Consider the following 13,881-nt stretch of genomic DNA (forward strand, 5'->3'; position numbering starts at 1 on the left):
CTCCATGTGTTCATCTCACACACAGAGGATATAAGGCAACCATAACTTCCCTGCCCCGGAGCCTACCTAAGTTGCACAGCTCCACAAAAGCATTTGTAAGCATGTCCCACATTTGTGTGCACCACATCAACTTGGTCTTCGTAACACAGCCACTTATTTCCTAACATTGCCCCATAACGAGTTAATGCCCTGTGTGTTCTGAGACTATGCTTAGTATTCAACAAGGCCACTTATCTGTGGCTTGAGAGCCTTGTGAGGACTCCCGAGCAAACTTTGTCAGGCAGTATCCAACTGTGACTGTGCCGGCACTGCGTCAGGTCCCAGCAACTCGGCTGTCTCACCACTGCAGCCCGGGAAGCATCGCCGCTGCTGCCAGGGAAGCATTTGTTTTGAAGGTTAGCCGAGTTCTCAATGGCCGAAAGAAACTAACGCTCTACGCTCCTCCAGGAGTTTCAGCAACGCCCTCCACCCATGCCTCCAATTGTCAATCACCAGCACCTGGTCCGGGCAAAGCTGCATGCCGTATGCCCCTAGCAATGCCACCCCGCCCAGGCTTGTGGGTAATGTAGTCCAGGGTCCTAAAGTACGGCAGCGCTATGGTTTATTAGCATTCTTTTGGTGACTACGGCCACAATAACAGTAGCATACCATCACACTCCCAACAACAACTTCCATAGTAGTAGTTACATTAGGAAAGATTTTTGGAGTACCTTAACCGTAACCAAGTGAGAACACTGTCTTAACAACACAATGAAAATTGGTTTATGCAAGATCTTAAATGACGAAGATGCCTAGGTTTTTTACACGTTACAATTCCTTCCTTACCTCAGTTCAATTTTTCTGCATGCTCCGCACGCTACTCGGAACACAATCAAGAATTGAATCGATTTCATACTATGCCAGTATGTCAGGGCCTAAGCCATACAATTTCAAATGCTGCATGGACTGCAACTCCAAAATGTCCCTCACGAATCCACACACTATGTGTGTGGTGTCTCAGTGTCGGACACAATACGGAGCAATGTAGTTCTTGTCTAGCCATGAACCCTAAAGCGATGAAGTATCACTAAGTGAAACTGGCACTCAGTAGACCCTATTGAAATCCCCAGCAAAGTCGGTCTCTAAATCCTCTGAGCATCATACTGAGGAACCGTCCCCCGAGAAACATCGAGAGGGATGGCGTCACAAGAAGTCTAAGAAGTGCTTGTCATTGTCACACAAAAAGAAGTGCCAATACGAACATGATTCCAATTCTTCAGACAACAAGGGTATGTCGTTACCTGCGAAGGCTGTGTCTAAGGAAGAGTGGGAGGACTTCAAAAGACAAATGATGAAGGCCTTTGAGAAGGCCTCGACTGGTATGACTTCGGCCTGAATGCCGCAGGTGGATTTGTCTCCAATCGTACCTGGCCTGTCTGGCATGAAGGCAACCAAGGGAGGCCGAGTGCCCTCGAGCAGGTCCCCGAAGGAGAAACCTACTCCTGCACCAATACCGTCGGCAGCCCCCTCGGGCCGAGAAGCCCATCAACTGGTGGAAGCTCTGTATGATTGATCCTTCGTACCAGATTCAAGATCTGTTTTCTCCAACTCAATGCAGTCCGTTTTTGACAAGGAGGGCAGCCCAATAGCTTTTGGGTTTGAACCAATGGGGTGTGTAGCCTTGGATCCATTGCCCGCTTTCACGGCAGACAAAGCAGAGTTACTGGAACTGGCAAAGGTGCCTCCACAATGCAAGCAGACTGGACACATCCCTGGACATCGAGTTCCAGCAATCAAACCCATATGCACACCCAAATGCCCAATACCGCACCGCAGTCGATAAGATAGTCATAGCTCAAGGGCTCGGCACTCTGTTGAAGCAAATGTCACCCTATGACCTTACCGACATCCTCAACTGGGGACTGCAGATTGCATAGGCATTACTGTCCAATGCCGCCATAGCGGATCCTGTCATTACCTTGTGACAATGTTCGTGTTCGTTGCCAGCGGTCGACGTAGTGCTGACAAAGACATATAAGCTGGCGAGAGGCGATCTTCCTTTCATGATGGCCAACCGGAACCCTGAGGGACTAGTGGTGCAAGCTGCAATGGTTACGGTTAGGGCCTCAATGTCAAACCTCCTCACAGATAGAAAGTTGATGCTTTAGCGAAGAAAATGTTTGTCTCAGGGAGCATATCGCTTAAAGCTTTGGCAAAATTGTTACATGTCCTGTGGAGCACCATTTCAGAGGCTTCTGACCATCTACGTGAGCGACTCAGTGTTTTAACCAAACATCCAATCTAAGCTGCTAGATTTGTCCTTTGACATGACAGAGAACATTTATTTGGCCCCAAAGCCGATGGGTAACTCGAGAAATTCAAGGACTGGAAGATTGGCTGTGCTGAAGCATCCCCAGCGACAGAATTTTGTCTTTGCATCGAGAGGCTGGGGCTACATGCGATACTCTACCTTTCAAAAAGGGATCAACTCCCTTAGGCCGAGAGCGACAACACAGATTCCCACGGTCAAGGAGAGAGAGAGGAGGGTTGAGGCAGACTAATCCTGCTGCCAAGTCGACGGTGCCTCAACCTCTTTTTGTGGTTGGAGGGGGAGTCTCCAGGTTCTTGGGCAAGTTGAAGGAGATCCCTTCTGATGCCTGGGTCCTTCAGCTGTTTGAGTGGGGATACTGCCTACTGTTTGTGAAGCGACCCCGGACAGACCTACACCAACCTCCCGACAGCTGGAAAGGGAGCTCCAGGGAGAGCTGCAAGCCCTTCTTTTGAGGGGAGCAGTAGAGGAGGTGCCAGTCGAGGAGAAAGGCTTGTGCTGGTATTTCTGATCTTACCTGGTCCCCAATAAGCGGGGAGGGCTCCGTCCCATTCTGGACCTCCGGGACTTGAATAAGTTCCTGTGGATGGACAATTTCAAGATGGCGATGTTGAGGGAGATACTCCAGGCTCTGCAGTTCCAAGACTGGCTGGTGGTGTTGGACATTCAGGATGCCTACTTTCACATGCCTACGCACAGGCGGTTTCTGAGGTTAGTCATCGGGGATGCACATTCAGTTCAAGGTGCTCTCTTTTGGCTTGGCCCCTGCACCCAGGGTTTTTCCAAGCTGATGGCAGTAGTAGCGGCCCATTTCAGAAGAGCCGACATCTTTGTGTTCTCATACTTCAATGATTGGCTAATCCGGGCTCGATCATTGGAACAGTTTTCAAGGCACCTCGAGGACAGTTGTTCACTACTGCACAACTTGGGTTTCTCCTTGAACTTACAGAAATCGCAGCTCCCATCAGCAGAAATCTCCAGTTCATTGGAGTGGTCTTGGTCACCTGAAAGGGAAGGCTTTTCCTCCCGAGAAGAGTCACCAACTTGGCAAGAAAGGTCAATCTCTTCAGAATTCCAGCAGTCACCCGGCATCGGCTTCCCTGCGCCTACTGCGCCTCACGGCATCCTGTATTTTCCTGGTACTGCATGCAAGACTCCGGATGAGATCCCTGCAGTGGCTTCTCAGGAGCCAGTGTTCACAATATTTCGGCAAAATGTCAGATATCCTCAGGATTTTTAGGTCTGTAGTCAACGATCTAGTCTAGTGGAGCGACGGGATGAACTTGTTGACAGGAGAATCTTTTTGGCACCTTCATCAGAAGCAAAGGTGGTCATGGACACCTTGCTGAAGGGTTGGGGAGCCCATTGCATCTCTCTTCAAATTAGCTGTCATTGGTCTCAGAGGGAAAAATGTTGCCCCATCAATCTGCTGGAGCTGCGAGCAGTCAGACTAGTGCTGATACCTTGTCTGCCGGGGAAGCATGTCCTGGTTCAGACAGACAACACAGTGACCATACACTACCCCAACAAGCAAGAAGGCATGAGATCACTTCCCCCTGTGCAAGGAGGCCATGCAGTTATGGTTCTGGATGCTGGAGAACAACATCTTAGACTTTGCAGCTCATCTGACAGACGTGGAGAAAGAGTTGGTGGACGCTTTGAGCAGGGTGATGAATCTGGACAACTTGTCTCTTCTCCCCAGAGGGGAGCCAGCCCCTTTGAGGCTACGGAGGTTAGCCCGCTTAGCAAGACATGGGATCTGGCAAATGGGACCTCACTGTGAGTGACTACCCTCTCAGGGACAAGGACTCCCATTCTGATAAGGAACTCCCAGTCCAGCATACATTATCCATCTACATGAGAATTGGAAAGTCTGTTGTTACTTCTGTTTTGAAGCCATTGAATACTAACATTTTTTGAATCTCTTTGGCTTCAGGTAATGCCGGATCCCACCTGAACTAGACAGTCAAAGAAGGACACACCCTTTTCCAGCATTGGATCTTTCATGGATTAACATGCTAATTGAATATTCCTCTTTTGTCGTTGTCCACAGCATGGCAGACACAAGGAAGAAAAGCCCTTTTAAGACCTGTTCCATATGCATCCTCAGGAATGTCTACATTGCAGATCTCCAAGAGAAGTTTTTGTACTGCCTTTATCCTAACAATATGTATATGGCTGTTCCATCTGCCAATCCTTTTTGTCCAAGACACGCAAAGACCACAATTGCTGCTTAGTAATGTGATTGGATGAGGGTGGCAGGGCCTCTGACTCGGCTTATGTCTGCAGTTATGCTTCCGTCAGGCACAGCAGACCCCTAGATCAAGAGGTCTAGGTCCCCCGAGGAATCCTCCCAGGGGAAGAGAGCAAAAAAGGGACATGGGTCAAACAATCAGGCTGCTCCACCATCGACCCCCTCATTGATGATCCCGTCTACACCTACGATCACCTCGTCAACAGTGGCAGCGGCAAAACCTTTTTTGTCTAAGCACTCCTTGGAGAAGCCATGCTCAACCACGACTGTCCACGACTTCCCTGTTGATGTCCCATAGTCACCCAAAGACCTCATCCACGACTACCTCATTGGTGACCCCGTCAATGACCCATACTAGAGCAAAAGCTTCTATGACGCCGTCGATGACTGGATTGTCCACAACTGCTTCATCGGCAGCCACATCTTCAATGACACAGTTGACCACCTCGTCCACAGCTAAATCAGTCATAAGCAAGAACTTTACTACTGTCTACCAGTTCTACAACTAGACCGTCTGTTACCACCCAGGCCATTGTCTGTGCCAGCTGTTAAACTGGTTCATGGACCTTGGTGTCCACGTTGCCAAGAGGAGTGAGCATCGATAGGTAGGTGCCATCTTCTTTGGCTTTTGTACCAAGGCCCACACGGGCTAAACCATTATTTTCACTGGCTCCCTATGTACCCCCCAAGACCTCCTGTCCATCTACTGCTCCGCTAGAGCAGCTGCTTTAACAGGGTGAAGATTCAGATGTTGAGCCTCTGGAGGCTCTTTTTTCCGAACCTGAGGAGGTGCTAGAAGGGTCTGCCTCTCTTCCAAGCATGCCTCCACCAGCCCCACCGAAACAGTCTTCTTCCACAACCTCCAATTCAGCCTCCTGCACCTCCAAGCACACCAGTGGACACTCCTCTGGCTCCCAGGGACTTGTCCATGGATATATTGTCCACCTTGCAAACTCTGGTTTCAGAATTACAGCATTGTCTTCTTTCTCCATCAGTACCTCCTCAAGAACGACCTCAGGAATTTGCTTCAAGAGAGGGCTTAGCCCCCCTCGGCCGTCTAACCCTCTGGCAAGGTTCTCTGTACCAACTGCCACCCTCACTTACCCCAAAGCTGACCATCTCATTGATAGGTCTGAAGAGACACACACCACTGAGGAGTTAGAAGACCTAGTACCAGGCGATGGTGAGCCAGCTGACCTGCCGCCAAGGGACTCACCACCAGATGAACAGCTAAACTGTTCGATCTCATACCAGAGGTGCAGAGAAAAGAAGGTTTGCTCTATCAATGGCGTGAATCCTTCAGAAAGTCTGTGATAGCCATCCCAATGTTCGACGATATCGGGGAAGATGGTCTCCTGGTTATGAAGCGCCCCTTCTCGGCACCTCCAAAACAGGGCCACCTAGAGAATAAGTACAATGCACCAGATTCGGTGCCAAAATGCTTGCACGCTCAACCTTGCCCAAATTCTGTTGTCTCTGAAGTGGCACAGAAACATTCCGCCAACCCTTCCTACTCCAGTATTTTCCCCCCGGACAAGGAAGGAAAACGGAAGAGTTATATCCACTGCTGCAACAACCATGAAAGCAGAAAATTCATTGACGATCCTCTCAAGTTATGAACGTGAACTTTGGTACAAGATGGGACCCATCCAGGAATTCCTACTAGGTGATAAACATGACGAAGCTCTCGCACTACCTCATTCAGGTATTGTTTCTTTACTATTCTAATATGGCAGTCATTCCGCCTCCGGACCTTCCATTTCTACAAGTCGGAAGTAAACACTACTGCCTGGAACACATTACTTGTTAATGCAGCTGGCTTCCCGGTGACTTTCTCTGTGGCATTAATGCTTTACAGCGCTTTGCTCTGGGGTTATAACGGTAAGCATAGATGCCATTTCGCCTAGTCTTGTTTTTTTCTTTTTTGTTTTCCGATATTTCTTGGTGATTAATGTGTTGATCCCACATCTTGTGTTTATATTGAATAGCCTCCTCGAAGAACTCTTTGGGCGACTTATCATGAGGCTGTCTGCATAAGGTATTATGGTTTAAGCACCTCTTTGGGGTTAAGGAAGATTTAAACGAGCACTTAAGATATCTTTAGCATTGTTTTATTTCTTGTTTGCTCTTGAGGGTTGTGATAAGCACGGCATTTCTGTTCACTTTTGAACCGGAGTTGTTAGGTTTCAGGTATTTCTGGTCACTTCATTGGCACTAGGGGTGTGGTGGTGGCATTATTTTCTCTGAGACTGTTTTTTGTTTCTTTTTGTTGATTAATTTATTGATATTGATATTTTATTTCTATCGCGCTCGTACACAAGTGTTTCAGAGCGTGCAAGGCAAGGGAGGGGAACAGGGGAGAACAAAACGGCGATCTTACTAGGCCCAGTGACATTAAGAAAGCGCAAGTGCATGGGAGAGGGGGAGGGAAAAAGTGCATGGAAGGGGGGAGAAGTGGAAAGTGTGAAGCAGAGGAGAAACAGATAAATAACAAATAAATAATAAAGGCAAGGCACGGTGGTAGTGAAGCCAGCAATTTGCAAGTGCTAGGTTTAAGGCAGCAGACAGGTTAGGTCTGATAAGTGCAGGAAGAAAAGGGGTGGGGGCTTTATGGGTACAGATACAGACCCCAGTGCAAGGGGTGGCCCGGAGGCAGTGCGGGAGGGTGGCAGGGTGAGCAGGTACCTGGGCCCGGAGGACCGAGAGTGGCCAGGTGCACGGTGCCAAGAGAGAACAGATCAGCAGGGGAGAGGGGGAGCGAAGGCAGAAGAAAAGAGGAAGGTCTTTAGGTGCTTCCGGAACCGGAGATGGTTCTCCTCAAGTTTTAGAGTGACAGGGAGGCTGTTCCAGAGGGAGGCCCCAGCCGAATACAGAGATCTACCCCCAGCTTGTTTCTTTTAAAAACAACTGACCCTGAGGAAGTTGGCGGTAGAGGAGCGAAGAGCTCGAGAGGGGAGGTATTTGCAGAGGGATAGCTGAAGGTAATTTGGACCCAGGCCCCAGAAAGCCCTGTGGACAATGCAGAGGGTTTTGAATTTAATCCTTGCATCCACTGGTAGATTTAGAAAGAGGCTGGTACAATAGTCCAACCTAGAGAGGACCAGAGCTTGGGATACCATGAGCTTCTGGGGAAGGAGAGGAAAGGCAGAGTACCTCTGAGGAGGTGCAGTAGGAAATTTGACTTTTTAGAGACCTCAGAGATGTGGGTGGAGAAGGAAAGGGTGGAGTCAAAGATGACCCCGAGGTTCTTAGCCTCACAGGTGGGGGTAGGAGGAGGGCCAGGGGAGGCTGGATAGAGAGTGAGGGGAAAGGATGGTGAAGGTGTGCCTATGAGGAGGATCTCCGTCTTGCTGGCATTCAGACAAAGATCATTGGCAGCACACCAATCTTGAATGGCAGTTAGGCAATCGGAGATGAGAGAGGGCGAGGAGGTGGCAGAGGGCAGCCTGAAAATGAGTTGTGTCGTCAGTTTAGTACTGTAAATTAGAGCCGAAAGTGGCAATGCAGTGGGCGAGAGTTGCCAGGTATTGGTTGAAAAGCCAGGGCGAGAGCTTAGGTTTAGGTTTCGGATTCAATGGGCAGAAATTGGATTACTTGTGAGTCCTTGTTTGTGTGATAGTGTTTTTCCTCTTAAGGTGCACATCTAAAGCTTGTATAGTTCCTTTATTGGGCTGCTTCTTAAAATTATTGTTCTCCTATGTAAACCTGAGAGAGGTCCTAATGCAATATCGTTATTTTGATCATTGTCAGAAAAATTGAGGGTGTATCCCTGAAGATGGGTCACGATGGTCTCAAAACGCAGAGGATCATGTTTGACTGTTTGTGAGCTTTACCATACTATGAATCTTTTTGTTTTATATATATGCACTTCCCATTACTGTGAAAACTGCTTTTCTTTGGTTCCTGTGAGTTTATAATTATCACGATCCCTATGTTAGATACCTTAAAGGGATTTGGTTCTTATACCAAAAAATGTGCTTTTCGGAATTATCTGTGTTTTTTGCAACTTGTTGCTATTAAATCTGTTTGTTTCACTATGAAATGGTCTGTAACTGTATCATTGAATTATTGGAACTTTTTGGTTCACCCCCTGTATGAGTGAATTTGTGATTTCTGAGCAGCCTTTGCTCAGATGTTTCTATTTCTTCTGTGATTGGGGCTATGGCAGCAAGTCCATTTAACAAACTCCACCCCTTTAAACAAAATTGTTAGTGATAAACCCTTTTACATGTTTGCAATATTTGAAGAAATCTGAGTGCAGTCCCCTCTTCTGTTTCTTCTAGAGGCCGCATCAGACCATGCCATCACCATGGTGCTAGACATCGCTGACACTGGTTTTCGGCAGATGGGAAACAGCTGTTTTGCGATGCCAAGGATAGTTGAAGACACACTATAACAGTCAGGGACAGCGAGGCTATTTAAGCTATGAGGTCCTTCTGCACCATTATAAACAAGATCTATGTGTATCACACAAGAACGGTATGGAGAGCGCACAAGTAAAAAAACATTTACTGTAGAGATTAATCTGTAGAGAGACTAACACCGACCCTAGGTAGAAGCTCACCCTATCCCTATCGGGACGTACTGTGTTTCTAGGTTGGGGGGGAGAGGAGAGAAACTGTCCCTATGCTGACACACAATCTATTTGAGTGTCCAGTTAAAAAACATACAATCGCCCAAAAAGGAAACAGACCTTAATGTCTGATTTCCTCACATTCTGAATACTCACGAGGGTAGTTTTTGTGGATCATATTTCTTTTATTCACCCACAGAGCAATATGTTAGATAGATGCATTGTAGGTACTATTATCTTGATGTCTTGCAAGAAACCAGGCGCGAGCAATGCATTTAGTGATTCATGTACCAGCCACTCGGCAAGGTACTGATTAAAAAAGGTATCCCTACTGCTTCAAGGATATCAAAATAGAAAGGGGTCCACCGGTTTCGATGACTTGGGTTATTTATGTCGTCATCTTCAGGACCAGTAGGTTGAGAGGAGGTGTTATTCACTGTGATACATGGATAAAGATCTGGCAGCCATCCTGTTACCTAAGGCCGGAGAGGTGAACGTGTGCTCAAATGAATACCATTTATTGGGGGGTCAGTTACTTTTAGTCATGAATGCCAACAAACAGCAATTTAAAAAATCTGGTTCCGTGACTGGGGACATGACGCGAGCTCCACATCAGGATTCTCATGTTTCCCACTTGCACACCCCACACTTTCGAGTCAATTATATCATGTTAAGGGTAATTACCTTAGTGCCACTGGGTTGTAAGAAGTTGGCTCATTAGGGCAGGTGTCCGGCTTGCCGAAATGGAAACTGTGTGCTCATTGGCACCCATCTCACTATGAAGGAAACGGATGACAAGAGAGACATAAAGTGGGAGTCAGCCCTTTGGCATTGTGCTGCCCGTGATTTCTGTGTTTCTTTTTCTAGACTTGCCCTATGGGCCATTGTCTTCGTGGGTAACTATTCGAAAAAACATAGCGAGTGGGCAAAATGTGATGGCGGCCTGTGGTTGTACTTTACTTGCCAATGTCTGTTGTCCTACGCGCTGCATGGTACAATACGTTTCCATGTGTCCTATCCCTCTGTTTCGAGGGGCACTGCAAGAGCGAAAAGTCTGCTGGCTGCACAGCACCGGTCTGCACTTAACATTGTCTGCGTGTTCACTTGCACAGCATGGACAGCTCCATGTCCGGTTGTGAAATCGCAGTCTAGTGAAAGGTTGCTGGACAATGTTCTTGCCAAAGCCTGTTGATGAGTTGTTGCAAAGCCAAGATGGATACGGTCTCGCAGAGGCGGGTGGACCTGATGCGCGGCCAATCTTGGAGTGGAATGAATCTATAGGTCTTTTTATGGATCTCTATGCAGTCTTAGTCTATCTGCTCGGCATGAGGTGCCGGAGTGCACTCCAGCATATCACTTTTCTTCTTGTACGGTGTTATTTTGGGGCATATAGCTTGTTATGACCATTGTCATGCCAGACGTATACAAATATAAAGATATAAGAATGTCAAATCCGCCGGGATGCATCTTCTTTTTGCTGTTAATGCACCTTTGTCTGTCATTGTCACATCTATCATGGATCGCTCGATATTAGAATTAGAGGATAATATCCTCCACCCATGATGGTAACAGGGTCTGCACCCATTGGCATACTAGATCCCGGTTATACCGCGTATGCCAGCTAATTGAGGTGACTGTTTAAATTCTATACCTCAGAAAACCCAACAAGTTCCTGAAGTCCCAAAGGTTTCGCATGGTCTCACTGCAACACATTCTGGACAAACTGGAAAAAGGGGATTTTCTCTCCTCTCTGGACTTAGAGGACACATATTTGCATGTCCCCATACATCAATGGCAAAAACCCTTCCTCCAGTTCGTAGTGCAGGGCAAACACTATCAGTTCAAGGCACTGCCCTTCAGACTAATGTCTACACCTCAGGTGCTCACAAAATGCCTGGCCACATTGGCAGCTCACTTCTGTTGCGCAGGCATTTACGGCTACCCTTACCTGGACAATTGGCATGCTCCATCCATGCCACTAGCCACAAAGTACACCCATGACACCATACAGTGTCTAATTTCTCTGGGGTTCTCCATAAATCTTCCTGCGCAGAACACGCTGTTCTTAGGCTCACATCTCATCACCATCACCTGTCTCGCCACCCCTTTGGAGGAGAGGATCAAGACTGTACTGCAGAAAGTCCATCGACTATCCAACCTGCCAACAGCATTGGAATGCTCCATCAAGTCCCTCCTAGGAATTATGTCCTCAAGCATCCCTATTGTACCAAACTACAGGCTACACATGAGACCTCTTCAAGAATTCCTCAACTCTCATTGGAAACAAATATCGAGATCTTGGAGGGCAAGCTTCTTCTTGCACAATCTTTCTGCAGAGGTCTCCGGTGTTGGAGCCAACGCCCCATCTCACACAGGTCACTCCTTTCTGCTTTCCGATATACCAGGCTACAGTTACCGCAGACACCTCCTTGGGAGGGTGGGGAGTCCACACAAGACTGTGCCACACCAGAGGGCTATGGCAATTTCAAGACCAAGTCCTACATATCAACGTCCTTGTCATGAGGCCTACCCCCGGAGCACCAGGCCAGGCCCAGCACCCCCGGAAGCAGGCATCATGCCCTCGGGTAAAAGCCCAGTGGCCCCTTATAGGGGCTCTTTGGACTCAGTCCTGGCACCTTTGGCGCCAGGCTCATGTTGGACCTCAGGCTCATAAAGGGAGGTGTTTTGTGCACTTACCTGATGCAGACCATGCTGCACGCTTCAGGCCTCCCTGAGACCTGAAAGGGACTATTTTTTCATAGGGACTATTTTTTCACTCGGGCGTGGCCAGGGAAGGATACATACCTAGTTGGGGAAGGATACATACCTGGGACTTCTTTGGAGGCTACTTAAGCCACGCCCAGACAGCAGCTCATGCTTCGCGTTGTTCTGCTTCCTGCAGCTTAACGCTCACCGTGTCTGCTCCTGCTCCTGGACTCCAGCCACGCCCGCCTCGAACCTGGAAGACCTGCAAGGAAGGAAGAGAAGAGAAAGGTGAAAACCAAGGACTATTTCAGACTTCTTCCCTGCATCCAGAATCTTCTCGCCAGCATCCCTGAAGAAAGACTTCCATTTAAAAGCATCGCGTTGCTCGCTGCAGGGCCACGCTTCACTCACCTGTCCTCGAGACATCTCCCGGCTCCATCGCGGCTGTCAGCATCGGACACCACATCTCTGCACCCAGGGGAGAGAGGAAGAAACAAAAGGTGAGCAGAAGGAACACAGAAGGAAAGCCTGATTAACAGCCATAATACTTACCAGCTTTTCTTCCACATTTAGGGGTGGGGCCGCCCCGTTGGCAGGTACCGTACCCCGGCCCCTATGGGGAAAGGACAAGAGACATTTCTGGGGGATGATTAGGACATTTAGAGGGATCGCCCTCATCACTACTCACCTCGGCAGTTTAACCCCTTGACGCATCACCTTCATTCTGCACCTGAAATAAAGGACAGATCACAGGTTAGAAAGACAACATAAAGGGGGCCTCACTTGAACTTTGAACTTTCATACTTACGGCGCATCGCTCAGGAAAGTGAAGTGGATTTTGCCAGCGCCATTCTGAAAACCAGTGAAGTAACTGGACGAACGCGCGCCCCTGCACCAGAAGCAGGATGGAGAGTTCATCCTTCCAAACCATAAGGTGAGCTTAAACCGGGGTTTGGAGGAAGTTAGAGAGGAACGAAGGGGGAAAAGGGGGAGCTAGCACACTATTCTGCAGACTGTTAATCCCCTTTCTCATCTGCAGAAGGATATTCCTACGGGCCAGGCAAGCACGATTTGGAGGTCCTGTCCAATCGGTGTTCCGGGTCCTGCGCATCACGCTAGAAGAGGCCACAGCAATCCAGACTAGACCAGCGCCCCCGTGGGAACCAGGTGAGCGTTACAGTCCTCATGTTACGAGCAGTGTTCTGGGCCCCAAAGTCCTTCAAACTACAACTCTAGATGTTTTATATCTAGTTGCAGGGTGCACCCACTCTCCGGTCTTGTTCACAGAAGTCCTATAGAAGTAATTACTAGTGCACAACATGTACCTGATCCCATTCCATCTAATGGGAATTCACAATACCATTGCAGACTCTCTCAGCAGGGAGCTCTGGTCCTTCCGCAAATGGGAGCCTCACCAGCACCAGGTTCTCCTCCTCTTCTCTTAGTGGGGGCATCCAGAGATCGGCTTGTTCACCTCAGCTACCAACAAGACGTGTACCCAGTTTGTGAGTCCTTATCCCCAGGCAGGGAGTCTAAGGGATCTCTTTTCATTCCCATGGGAGGGACTGTTCCTCTATGCCTTCCGACCAATTCCGCTAATGCTTGGAGTTCTAAATACACTGAAACAAAACTGCTGCAAGATGATTCTCGTGGACCCGGCATGGCCACGCCACATTTGGTACTCTGACCTGCTTCACCTCTTGGTTGCCCCATACATCAAACTGCCTCCTCTTCCCGACTTGCTCGCAAGAGACAGCAGATCAGTGCTTCACCACGATTCATCATGCCTTAATTTGACTGCTTGGCTCCTACCACCATAGAATTTGGCAACATCCCATGGCTAATGAATGCAAACACATTCTGACCAGGGCTAGAGCATCCTCTATGCTGTCATGTTAGAAGCATAAATGGAAACTGTTTACAACATGGTTGAAACTCAGCAGTTCAACCCGTTCCACATGCGAGCTGCCCTAATGCAGGGTTGGTGCACTCGTCCATTAAAGTACATTTGGCAGCCATTTTCCTCTACACACACACTGC

This window comes from Ambystoma mexicanum, chromosome 9, assembly GCF_040938575.1.
Source record: "Ambystoma mexicanum isolate Mex_15411 chromosome 9, UKY_AmexF1_1, whole genome shotgun sequence".
Lineage (NCBI taxonomy): Eukaryota > Metazoa > Chordata > Amphibia > Caudata > Ambystomatidae > Ambystoma > Ambystoma mexicanum.